We start from the raw sequence: 12,969 nt of genomic DNA, 5'->3' as shown, positions 1-12,969 counted from the left end.
ACAGAGAGACACAGAACTGATCAGCTGCAGCTCCTGGGCCAGAACCCAGTTTGCCAATCACCCACTCCAGGGCTATCTTTTAGGAAGACTTCTTGCTTACAAAATGAAAGTACTTCCCAGAACAGGTAGAGATGTGCTCCCATGTACAAGTATAAGTGAGGCAGAGTCCCCCAGAATGAATGAGTAGAACAAACCAGGTAAAATAAAGTCATCGAGTCACGGATACATTATGTCTGGAGCTTCTCTGGTCACTTTGTGTATGCTAGTCCCAGATTTGAGTGTGTATATATGTGTGTGGTGTGTGTGTGTGTGTGTGTGAGAGAGAGAGAGAGAGAGAGAGAGACAGAGAGAGACAGAGTGATCATAGAGTATTCTAACATGTGACACTTAGTGAGTATAAACTGTAAAAATTGAGATTGTATTTGCCGGTTTTTCTTCATATGTCCTACATTTTCATTTGAAATCAATGTGTGCTGGGCTTCAGTTCAATGGTCATATATACCAACAGATTTCTCCAACAATCCATTTAACTACATATGTGTGGCATTTAAGCTTTATGGGAAAAACATTTTGAAAACTAATGAGCTTTTAATGTGGAGACTCATGAGGAGAGATGATAGGCCCTCCCTCCTAATGATGATTGATAGACAGCAACTCTGGAGTCAGACCTCCTCCACTGAATTCCTGAATTTAGAAAAACTGCTGAACTTCTCATCTCAGCTCTACTTCTGTAAAATGGAGGTAACAATAGTAGCTATGGCACAAAATTGGGAGGATTAATTAAAATGATTCATGTTGGAGTACTACTTAATTTTAAGTTTTGTTTTACTTAATTTTTTATGTTCAGTTTTGATTCAAAGATAAAGAGAAGCAACTAGAAAATGTTGACTTAAGCTAGAAAAAAACATGTAATTAATTTGATACTATTCTGATGAAGTTTGCTGGTGTTGAATTCAAGGGCATTCTGTGCACAGATGTTCTTCCTACAAAACAGGATGTTTCTATGTATTACAGAGACTCATGGCTGAAAGGAAGCTCACAGGCCATTCAAGCCCCCTGCTGTGATCATTTCTGAAACTTCATTCAGGACAGCAACCAGCCTATGCTTGAATATCTCAAGGGATATCACCCATTTTAACTATATGTAACAGTTATGACAAAACTGAATGAGAAAAAGAAATTTCCTTCACAGAATCCAGTTGCTTTACCAAGGAGTTTATTCTACCTTTTCAGGCATTAATCATATGAAGAATAAAATAAAAGACTAATTAAAGAGCTGATTGAGGCCCTGGCCAGTTGACTCAGCGGTAGCATCAGCCCAGCATGTGGAAGTCCTGGGTTCGATTCCCAGACAGGGCACACAGGAGAAGTACCCATCTGCTTCTCCATCCTTCTCCTTCTCCTTCCTCTCTATCTCTGTCTTCCCCTCCCGCAGCCAAGGCTCCACTGGAGCAAAGTTGACCCGGGTGCTGAGGATGGCTCCATGGCCTTCACCTCAGGTGCTAGAATGGCTCTGGTTGCAATGGAGCAACTCTCCAGATGGGCAGAGCATCGCCTCCTGGTCAGCATGCCGGGTGGATCCCAGTCGGGCACATGCAAAAGTCTGTCTCTTTGCCTCCTTGCTTCTCACTTCAGGAAAATACAAAAACAAACAAACAAACAAACAAAAACAGAGCTGATTGATAAAATGTAAAATTAGCTATTTCAAGTTTTTTAGTGATAAAACAATTTACAAATTTTAACTGGGCAATCAACTATATATTCCAAGAAGGTCTTAGAATCACAGATATTTTGTTCAGTGTGGAAAAGAAGAGCATGTTTTAGAAATATTTTTATTACCTAACTTCTCAAAATGTTCAGTATTATGAATTCTCCCCTTTGACAAAAATGTATGCCTTATGAGAGCAAAATCTCTGTTGATTATCAGCTATACCTCAATGTGGCTAGAATACTACTTTGCATATAATTGGTAGTTGATAAATATTCATTGAATACATGAATAAAAAGTGACTAAACTGACAAATGGTAGAGGAAAGATAGCTCTTGAAAACTGCTTTAAGTTAATCAGATTTAACAAATAAAAAGGAACTTCTCGTGGTAACAAAAGTTAATTATTGTTTATCTGAAATTCAAACTTAACTGAGTATCCTATATATTATCAGGCAAGGGTACATTTAGAGGGAAAAAACTTAAGGGTAAACATATGTGAAATCATCAATTTTTACTTAATGTAAAGGAAGAAATAAATTTTTCTTCCTTCTTTCTGTCAATAGATAAAAAAAACCCACATATGTATGCTTAAAAAAATAAAATTAAAATTAAAAAGAATTGAAGGGGATAAGAGCAAAACCTCTTTAAAAACATAATTTTGTTTTGTAAACATTGCCAGACTCAAAGAGATGTTCTCGCCTATCCTATCATGTGTGTATGTGGGTGTGTTTTGAGATAAACCCTAAAACAGTTTTTAAGTGTTTTCTGTTCTTTGTCCTTCTCTACTTGGAGGTCATTTAGGGATGAGTATTTGCTATGGGTTGCAAGCATGGTCTTACACTTGGGTTTTCATTGTGGAGTCTTAAAAGATTACTACATTAAAAGTAAAATAAATAATGATTCACAGCACCAAAACCTCAAACAGAATTATTTTATTCACTGACACTCGGAATTATATACTTACAAGTTCCTAAATATTAAGTATCACCTTGATATCCTTAGGATGGTGACTTTTCAGATTCTTTGAATTTCAATTTAGCGATTAAAAAAAGTAAAAATATATATATTATTTATGAAATTTTATGACTCCCTTATAACATTATATATTCCAGAAATATTAGGAAGCATATCTGGGTTGTGCAGCTTTTATGTACAGTAATACCTTGTTTTTTGTTGACTTCAGTTATTGTCAATTTTGGTTTTGTCAATTTTTTCCGCAAAAAAATTTGTCTCAGTTTTCACTGGTTGCCTCGAATTTCATCAGTATGCCCACATGACCTCGCTGTTAATTTTGTGAAAACAAAGGATGATCCATGTGTTCTCCTGCTCAGTGTGGCGTTGTTTCTTGTGTGAGCATCACCCTGCACTTCTAGCCAAACAATTTCATAATCTCATTGCTTTTTAGTGTTTTTGTGCTTTTTTTTATTGATTGCGAGTGCTAATACTACAATTACATGTAAGTGATTACTGCATATACATTATTCATTGTAATGTGTTTATTTTGCATTGTTCAGTTTCAAAATGTACATAACACACATAAGATAAAATCATATGTGCTCAAAACTCATTGTCCCTGTTGTTTCCTTAAACCCTTTCATTTATTCTTTACATTAGTCTTTTATATTCATTTTATATTAATTTCTTATTGTTTTTAGTATTAAAAACTACATTTATTTTCTTTTAAATGTGTTTTTAGTATGTATTTTAGAGTGTCTAGAACAAATTAATTGGATTTACTCTGATTCACATGGAAATAATTGCCTCGGTTTTCGTCAGTTTCAGAATTTGCCAATTGTTTTCGGACAGATTATCGATGAAAACCGAAGTATCACTGTACCTGGAGGTTGGTGTGGATCCTGGTGTGTAACAGGTACTCAGTTATTAATTGAATCAATCCAATTTTAGGACAAAAATAGAATGTAAATAGGAGTGCTACTATCTTTTCTTTTTTAGTTAACTTCTCATCAGCATGTTTTCTTGTTTCCTCACACCTTGTTCGCATTTATTGAATGAATGAAATAGTGAAATAAACCCTTAGTTTCTTTACCTATAAAATGGAGATAAGCCGCCTGCCCCATGTTATTATTCTGAGGACTAAATAAGTTCCTATAAGTGAAGGGTTTAATAGAGGTGAGAGCTCTTGGAGCATGGTGTTGGTCTCCCTTCTCATCATTGGTGCCAGCAGCAGCAACAGCATTTATTATAAGTGGACCCTTTCCCAATGAGCATGTTAGACTTTTAAATTGTTTTACCTTTAAACCTGGTTAGAAGCCTAGTATTGGTGTAGACAGACTCGTCTAGAGTTAAAATATATATATCCCTTCTGAAAGAGCCTAGCCCAAAAGAGCTCCTGAAAAGCGATGCCTCCCCTCTATGTTGGATTGTTTATCTCGCCACTCCCACCAACCCTCTTCTTTAGAATCTTCTCCTGAACATTGGTTATAACAGTTTAACTCTGACTGTGCTGTATGGTCCCCCTCCCTAATTTTTCCCTTTTATTCTAAAAGTCTATTGTGATTTCATTATCTTAGCTGCTTTTAATCAGACTATATCAATTACAAATGAAAAATCATCCTACAAATTGTCTTTTACAGGTCGGCTGAACACAGACTACATGCTTTATGCTACATTGGCTATTTCAGTTATATTAGAACTTCCTATCATCTATTGCTTGAATAGACCCAGACTAACAGACCCAATTTACATGTTTAGTATATGTCATGGTTTAAAATACCTAGTATACTAAGCTATTGTTCTTTCTGGATACACACTAGCTCTCAAACTCTCTTAGGATAGTTATAGTAGTCAGTGTAGTTAACTGAAAACTCTGCCTGGTAACATGAATCTGTGGTTGTTACATGATGCTGTTAAAATCTCCTTACCCCATATGGCCAAAATCACCCTCCTGAATCAACCTGTGTAGTGATTAAAGATGTAAGACTATTTTTATTGAATGTTCTTGCTAGAAGAATACAATTTTCTAAGGAGATCATGCTCCATATGTGGCGAAAACCAATGTTCAACCCTCTTCTTGCTGCTTCCTGAAATCTGGGAATAGTGAGACATCTCAATGAGCCAACAATGCTTAATTCATTTACCCTTTAATCTGTTTCACAAAGTAGTATCTGTTGCAATAAGAATGTAAATGTTTGTAAGTAACTTTAAAAATATTTTTCAATGCTAATAAACTTTTTCACTAAAATTGGGAACACTACATCTTCCCTTTTTAAAATTATCCATAATCTAATCCATTAACCCTCAACCTTGACTGTGCCACATTTTAAAAATGCAGAAGTTCTCTACTTGACTCCCAGAAGAACCCAAATAGCCTCAAAAATCTTGAAAATGGAGAACAAAAGTGGGAGGTATCACACTACCTGATACCAAGCTATACTACAAGGCCATTGTAATCAAAACAGCTTGGTACTGGCATAAGAACAGGCATATAGATCAATTGAACAGAACAGAGAATTCTGAAATAGACCCACATCTTTATGGTCAATTAAAGTTTGACTAAAGAGGCAAGAGTATAGAATGGAGTAGAGACAGTATCTTTAATAAATGGCACTGGGAAAATTAGATAGGTACATGCAAAACAAATGAAACTTATACCATACACAAAAATAAACTTAAAATAGTTAAAAGACTTAAATGTAAGTTGTGAAACCGTAGAAGTCCAAAAAGAAAACATAGGCAGTAGAATCTCAGACATCTCTTATAGCAATATTTTTGCCAATATATCTCCTTGGGCAAGCAAAATAAAGGAAAAAAATAATAAATGGGACTATATCAAACTTAAAAGCTTTTTCACAGCAAAAGAAACCATCAACAAAATGAAAAGACAACTTACTGTATGGAGAACATATTTGTCAATATATGTGATAAAAGGTTAATAATCAAAATCTATAAAGAACTTATAAAACTCAGGCAAAAGGCCTGAACAGGACTTCTCTGAAGAGGACATATAGATGGTCAAGAGGCATATGAAAATATGTGCAATGTCACTAATCATCAGAAAAATGCAAATTAAAACCACAGTGAGATGTCACCTCACACCTGCCAGAATGGCTATCATCAATAAATCAACACATAATAAGTGCTGACGAGGATGTGGAGAAAAGGGAACCCTTCTGCACTGCTGGTGGGAATGCAGACTCATGTAGCCACTGTGGAAAACCGTATGGAGATTTCTCAGAAAATTAAAAATGGAACTGCTTTTTAACCCAGCTATCCCATTTCTAAGAATATAACCTAAGAATCCCAAAACACTAATTTAAAAGAGGATATGCACTCCCATGTTTGTTGCAGCATTAAATTTACAATAGTCAAAATCTGGAAATAGCCCAAGTGTTCATCAGTGGAAGACTAGATAAAAAAGCTGTGGTGGCCCTGGCCGGTTGGTTCAGTGGTAGAGCGTTATCCTGGTGTGCAGGAGTCCCGGGTTCAATTCCCAGCTGGGGCATACAGGAGAAGCGCCCATCTGCTTCTCCAACCCTCCCCCTCTCCTTCCTCTCTGTCTCTCTCTTCCCTTCCCGCAGCCAAGGATCCATTGGAGCAAAGTTGGACCGGGTGCTGAGGATGGCTCTGTGGCCTCTTCCTCAGGCACTAGAATGGCTCTTGTTGCAACAGAGCAACGCCCCAGATGGGCAGAACATTGTCCCCTGATGGGCATGCCGGGTGGATCCCAGTCGGGCGCATGTGGGAGTCTGTCTGACTGCCTCCCCATTTCCAACTTCAGAAAAATACAAAAAAATACACCAAAAAAGCTGTGGTACTCAATGGAATACTATGTGGCTATGAAAAAGAAGGAAAACTCACCTCCTAAAACAACATTGATGGACCTGGAGAGTATTATGCTAAGTGAAATAAGCCAGGCAAAGAAAAACAAACACCATATGATCTCACATTTATATGTGGAATCTAATGAATACAATAAACTGAGGAACAAAATAGAAACAGAGGCAGAGTCACAGGGAACAGATGGACAGCTATCAAAAGGAGTGGGAAGAGGTGATGGGATCAAAGAAGGTGAAGGTATTTGCCAAAACATATTTACAGACAGCCGGGTTGTAATAGCCAGAGGCAAAAAGGGAGGAAGAGGTAGAGGGAGGAGAGCAAGGGGGGTATGGAGGTAGAAGGAGACTTTTCTTGGGACAGGGGCGCATAATACAGGGTATAGATGGTGTTATAGGAGGTTGTATACCTGAAAAATATGTAGTTTGGGAAAGCATGTCAACCCACTAACTTAAAAAAATAATTTAAAAAGAAGAACCTGTCATTCTGACAAAACAGAAGAATGTTTTTATGGATTAAAAACAAGCATTATATTTTTATATAAGCTTTATAGGACATTTTGATGGTCAGCCATGAGAGTCTTCTCATTCATCCAAACCTAACAAATTAGTAATATTGTTTTATCACAGACTGGAAATAATAATAAAAGTAATAATAATAATAAAAGAATAAAGAAAAATCTAGACATGAAAAAGAAGTATATAGCAGCCTTATTTCTTTATAGCTTAACACATATCCTATAATTATGAACACCTTGTTCTTGGAAAGTCTTGATTTCTGGTAAGGAATGATAGAATAGTAGAAAATAGCCTGTGGTAGTCTTTAAAATACCCTCTAGTGGTCAGCAAACTCATTAGTCATCAGAGCCAAATATTAACAGTACAACGATTGAAATTTCTTTTGAGAGCCAAATTTTTTAAACTTAAACTATATAGATAGGTACATTCCTTATCAAGGTAGCGCCTGCACGTAGTATTTTGTGGAAGAGCCACACTCAGGGGGCTAAATAGCCACATGTGGCTTGGGAGTCGCAGTTTGCTGACCACCGCAATTGTTTGCTCTTCAAATGTCTTTTTTTTTTTTTAGAGTAAGTATTCTGCTTGATGAAAAGGGACAACTCATGTAGATTACATTATGTAAATGAAGTTCTTTGAGCAAATTTTGAGTAACAATTTGCAATATGATGAAAAGATGTATTAATTTGAATTTTAATGGTCAGTTTTTATTTATACACTTTAAAAATAATTTGCAGCTTAAAGAAAAATAGAATATATAACTGTACTTTTGAATCATTTTCTTAATCCTAAACATATTGCATACATTTTAAACTACTAGACAGAGGATACTATATCATGATGGTTCAATTATACATTTTAATCTTAATAAAGATTCAGAGAATTTGTTAATCAATATGCATCATGAGTAAATAGACAAATACCTAACTAGTTTTAGAGCCAAACTTTCAGGAGAATCTTAGTAGGGGGGAAAATATTTTTCTTGGAAAGGTTGCACTCCTAAATTTAAATAACTGTGACTTATCCTCTGAGTCATACAATAGACATTGATATCTATGCACCATTATGAGAACTTAAAATGAAATGTGGTCTGTTGATTCCTAATACCTATTCAAATATGAGTTATTAACTCAATTATTCAGGGGCTTATTTTCAGTTTATGAATTATTTATTTCCTTTGTTTTGAGAAGGTTATTACAGCTGTTAGGGCTAAGGCAATTGTAAAGACCCAGAACTTGATGAGAATGCTCATGAGCTGTTTAAGCATGCAAGGAAGACACTGATTACAAGAGCAAGTCATTTTTAATTGAATGAAGAGCCTAAACAAAATGTTTCAGAATTTTGATTGGATTAATAATCTGTACGGATTATTGAACAAAAGCACAAAATGGACTCTCGGTGAATTGCCAAGTGCTTCTGGTTTGAAGCGAACTACAACAGACATGATTTCTGCCAACATTAGGTCTAGGAAAGGAGCTGATATTGAGTATCTAGCCACAACTTTTATTTGACATCATTAGCAAACTAAACCAAAGTTCTGGCCATTGATTGGGCTTGACTGCCTTGAGGCCACCAAATTTTAGGATGATTTAATTGTTTCCAAACAAACAATATTCCATTTGGCTCCTTCCCATGGATTAAAATGGGAATTAAGCAATTGATATAATCCATTGTAGGCTAGATAACCTTGAACTTGGTGTCAAAAAAGTTTCTCTAAAATTTGAGAAACTTTTATCATCAAAAATAATGACCAAATCACTAGCTATCATCTTTACTAACTCTATTATTAAAATATAATTTGTTGCTTTATCAATACAAGGCAGTGCTATGGGTAAATGTCATTAATGACAAATACCAACCTGATTCAGGGAAATTATATATGACTAAAACTTCTGTGAATAATATTAGGCTAAAGCTATCATTAATGCAGCTTTGAATTTTATAAAGTTTTCAGATAAATTTTATTGCCGAAATGGCAAACAATGATCAAATGAAGAAGTTGTGACATTTTTAACTACCTAGATTTTACATCTCTTTTTAAGCTTTTTATCCATGTCACCTCTGAGTCTTTTGAACATTAATAAGAGTTATTTCAAACCATGCATTTTTAATGAAAGTATATTTTCTCTTTGATAACAGATGTGACACATTCTTTAATGCAATACAATCCCATCAGACTTCACTTATGTAATAAATGGGGGAATAAACTAATAGCTGACACAACCCTGTTTTGGAACATTCAACACCTCCTCCTTCATCATCAGAAAACCAAGATCTTTAAGACACTAATTTCAGCATGCTAAAGAGTTACTTTAAATTACCTGGCAATCCTTTATTTCAGTACATTTGAACGGAGATACTCAATTGCGAATGGTATAACGCTGCTCTACCTCATAGAGAGCACTTTCCCATGAAAAACAGCACAGTGACAACAACAATAGATTGCTCATGAGATGAAAGGAAGAGCTCAAAAATAGGTCACATACCAGCCATCTATAACAAATTTTATGGCTGACCAACATAAGCCTAGAAAACATCTGTGATGATTGTCCAATGCAGTCTGCATTACTCATAAAGAAGTTGATTTTCTTTTTAAATTCTTTTTCTTTCACTACTTCTTTTAAAGTTCATGGGCAGAAACTAGAGATGGGTTTTACTTCTTTTATAGTTCTATTATCCCCAAAAAAGTAGATTTAAGTAAAGAGTTTGCTACTATTAAAAAAAATTCACCCAAAAAAAGAAAAAAAAATCAGCAATAAAATGTCAATGACATTATTGCCCAAATAAAACAATTACCTAAGTTCTCTGAACATTATTACTGGAGCATTTAGAAAAAATATATCATGACTATAAAGCTCAAAGTGTTCTTTCTCTCAAAGTTCAAGATCAGTGAACCAAAACATATTTTGAGGGGGGATTATAGATCCTTACATGAACAGAAGAATCAAATAAGAAATTAAGACACTCAAACTAATTAAGATATTTAAGAATTAAGAGGAATCTATTACCATATATATTTCAAGAGACCTTAACCATCACAATATCATCTGTCTGTTCTCCTAGCTCTGGAAAAGGGAAAAAAAACATATTTATCATTCAGATTCTATTTGAAGTCTTGCCTTTTGGAACAATCAGACTCACTCTTTTCCTTAGTGCCACCCCGCCTGGATTTGAATGTGTGCCTCGTGAACTGCTGTCACATGCACTCCCAATCATCATGTTCTTATTCTAAGTCCCTCCACCTTGAGTTGTAACACACATTTGATGGTAAGACTTCACATCTAGAAGTCAACGATCATGAACTCAAAATCCATCAGAGACACAGAAGGTAATGTTCAATTGCAAAGCAGCCAGGAGTAAGGTAACAGAGAGGAGCAGGACCTGGAGTGAACTGCAAAACTCAATACCAGATCTACTGTATTTGAATGACAATTATTGTTTTAAATAGGTAACTAACCCAGCCAGACAGGTTAGGAGGCTGGCTTCAGCTCAACAGCTACCATGTCACAATTTTTAGTCTATATCAGGGGTTCTCAAGACAGGCTGCACATTAGGGTTTCTGTATGAGTGAAACAGAATGGAACTCCACATCCCCAGTTCCCTACTCCTGCAGTCCAGATCAACCAACCTGGGCTGGGGCTCGGAGCATGCTATCCGTTGTCTTACAAGTTCCCCAGATGGCACTAATATCTGTCAAACTTAAGAACTTCTGGTCTAAGTAATAGATTTTAGCCTACTAAATAGATTTCATTGTATCAAAAGGAGGATTTACATTTTTCTGCTGAGATGTTAATCTCTGCAGAAACAGGCTGCTAATTTACATTATCATCATAAAACCAATTGGCTGAGCTGGTTTTCAAATGCCAGTGAGAGGCTTGGCTACAACATCTTTGGTCACACATTAATTTGATGGATAGTTAGCTGAGGATAGGGATACAGACAGGCATCTCAGAACATACCGTTTGTAGCTATGTATGTTAGGGAAGGTTCATCAGGGACAGAACCAATTGGGGGTGTGTGTGTGTGTGTGTGTGTGTGTATCACATCTATCTTTTCTCTTAATGCATAAGAAAACTTAAATGGAACTGTATAATACACAATACAGGCTGCCATAAGGCTAAATCTTCTCCATAACAGACAGCACTGTAGTGATAATACCATCATTATGATCTGCAGCTTATTTAATAGACTTGCTTTGATAAAAGGGAGGCACTTCAGAAAATACATGTCAAAGAGCACTTGATTTTCTGTCCTATACCAGATCCACCCAAATAGGCCCCTATCCACCCAGTTACAGTACAAGAAATTGGAGCAATCCTAGACCTCCCCTTTCCTTCAACCAGCACAGTAAATCCTGTTGAGTCTCCCTCTAGTCTTCGAATCCATTTCTCTGCATCGCTACCATCACCACCCAGTCACATCACTTCCTGTCTGATTTATGACAACAGCCTCCCAACCGCTAACCTCACTGGGTCTCTGATCATTTCACTGCTCTGCTTAAAACTCATTTTCTCCTTGTTATATTTAAAGTAAAACTCTTAAAAAAAAAAAAAAAAAAAACCTTAGCTTGCTAACCATGACCTGTCAGGTCTTACTGATCAGACCCCAGCAGCATCACTATTTATACACCATGCTCCAGTGCACCAGCCTTTTCCAAGTTCCTTGGCTTTCTCAAACCTTTTCATGCCACAGTGTTTTCATGCTTGCTGTTCCCTCTGTCTAGAACAGCATTCACATGTCCGACTCTTCCTCATTACCTCGTGTCCTGATATTCTCTGTTAAGTAGCCCTGTTTGTTTCCCTCATCCAAACTTCAACATTCATCATTCACTTAGTACTTTCCTACTGGCAAATGAGCCCCAGACGGACTCAGAGATCCTGTCTGTCCTAATCTCCCCCGTTATCCAGTGCCGAGCACCATGCCATACATGGAACAGATGCTTAATGAATGTTTTTGAATGGCGAAGTGTTGAATGAGTACTTTAAGTTTTGACACTTTACTACATCTGTAAATAATAGAATGATCCATATGCCTAGACCATTACTAGGAGCCTGATTCTATTGCAGAGTGCTGGGCTACTTAACTAGAGAACTCTTGGTAAATTATTTTCAGTTGTCATCAACGCAGCTCCCATTTATATATACTGATTCAAACATTTGTTGAATATCTGCTTTGGGCCTGATTATAGGTTAGCATAATACAACACACACACGCCTCATCAATCTACAACACATCTTAGGTTACATTAATATTAGTACTTGAATGTTTCTATTTCCAACTTCCCATCTGCTCATTCAAGAACTCAAATGCCTCGACCTTGCCCCAACACATCAGTAACAAGAAGGATCTTCCATGAACTCCAATATCGGTTTGTGCTGTAATTTCCCAATGTACTCTACTACTCCAAGCTCTATCTTTACCATCCCGCTGGTTTTATTATCTCAGATAATTAGCCTCAGATTGCACGTCCTTCTCTTTTCATTTGCAACATTATGCACTCAACCATAACAATAGAGCAATAGCTCCAATATAGCATAGGCCTTTGCCATATTCCACCGCACTTTATTAAGCTCAATTGAAAGAAAAAAGGGTTCCACAACAGGCTGGGTTGGGAATCTGTACTAATAAGAGAAGACTCATAATTATACCAAGTAGACTCAACACTGTATAAGGCTCAAAACAACAGAAGTGCTTTTCTTGATCATGTTATAGTACTAGATGGGACAATAGGTTGGTGGGGCATCTATCACCTACAGAGTCATTTGGGGACTTAGACTGACAAAAGTTCTACCATCTTCAGCATGTGGCTTCCAAAGTTACCTAGGAGAGGTCTTCATTATAGGTAGCAGGAAGGCGAAAGGAACGTGGAGGCTCACAATGTGGAAGTTTTTCAACCAGGACTAGAATTAGCACCATGACATCCTAGCACAGTCCATGGCTGCAACGTTGC

The 12,969-nt window shown here is 36.5% G+C and overlaps 1 long non-coding RNA gene across 1 annotated transcript in view; it reads right to left on the bottom strand.

Annotated features, from left to right (window-relative positions):
• Positions 1-1,282: 1,282 nt before the first annotated feature.
• LOC136320357 (uncharacterized) overlaps positions 1,283-12,969 on the bottom strand; it is a 417,937-nt gene continuing 406,250 nt past the window's right edge. Inside the window, exon 4 of the long non-coding RNA XR_010728318.1 lies at positions 1,283-1,629. This is a non-coding gene — a long non-coding RNA (uncharacterized lncRNA). The remainder of the gene's footprint in view (positions 1,630-12,969) is intronic.

The sequence above is a fragment of the Saccopteryx bilineata genome, chromosome 1, assembly GCF_036850765.1.
Source record: "Saccopteryx bilineata isolate mSacBil1 chromosome 1, mSacBil1_pri_phased_curated, whole genome shotgun sequence".
Taxonomy (NCBI): domain Eukaryota; kingdom Metazoa; phylum Chordata; class Mammalia; order Chiroptera; family Emballonuridae; genus Saccopteryx; species Saccopteryx bilineata.
The sequence above is the reverse complement of the archived record's forward strand: the minus strand, read 5'-3'. Positions and strand labels throughout refer to the sequence as shown.